Source organism: Octopus sinensis, linkage group LG11, assembly GCF_006345805.1.
Source record: "Octopus sinensis linkage group LG11, ASM634580v1, whole genome shotgun sequence".
Classification (NCBI taxonomy): domain Eukaryota; kingdom Metazoa; phylum Mollusca; class Cephalopoda; order Octopoda; family Octopodidae; genus Octopus; species Octopus sinensis.
This window is the reverse complement of record NC_043007.1, coordinates 54,820,989-54,821,290: the sequence shown is the minus strand read 5'-3', so window position 1 is coordinate 54,821,290 and position 302 is coordinate 54,820,989.

The window sequence follows — 302 nt, the reverse complement described above, 5'->3', positions numbered from 1 at the left end:
GAAAATTAGTGCATGTGTTTATTTGGCAGGAAAAAGAAATTACCATCCCGAATATAACAATATATATATACCGAAACTGAATCAGTACATGGATAAGTATTGTATTTCGTATATTTTCACTTGTTTATTGCTTGGGTTTGTGATGAGTTTGATTTGAGAACATAATCTTTTGTGGAGAATGGCGATTTGACGTCTATATCTAGCATGTTGACTGTCCACTTTTCGTGTTCAGTCCTTAATTGGTATATGTAAATATTTAATCTTCGGATTCTTTTTTAATATGCTAGACCACTGGTTTTAAT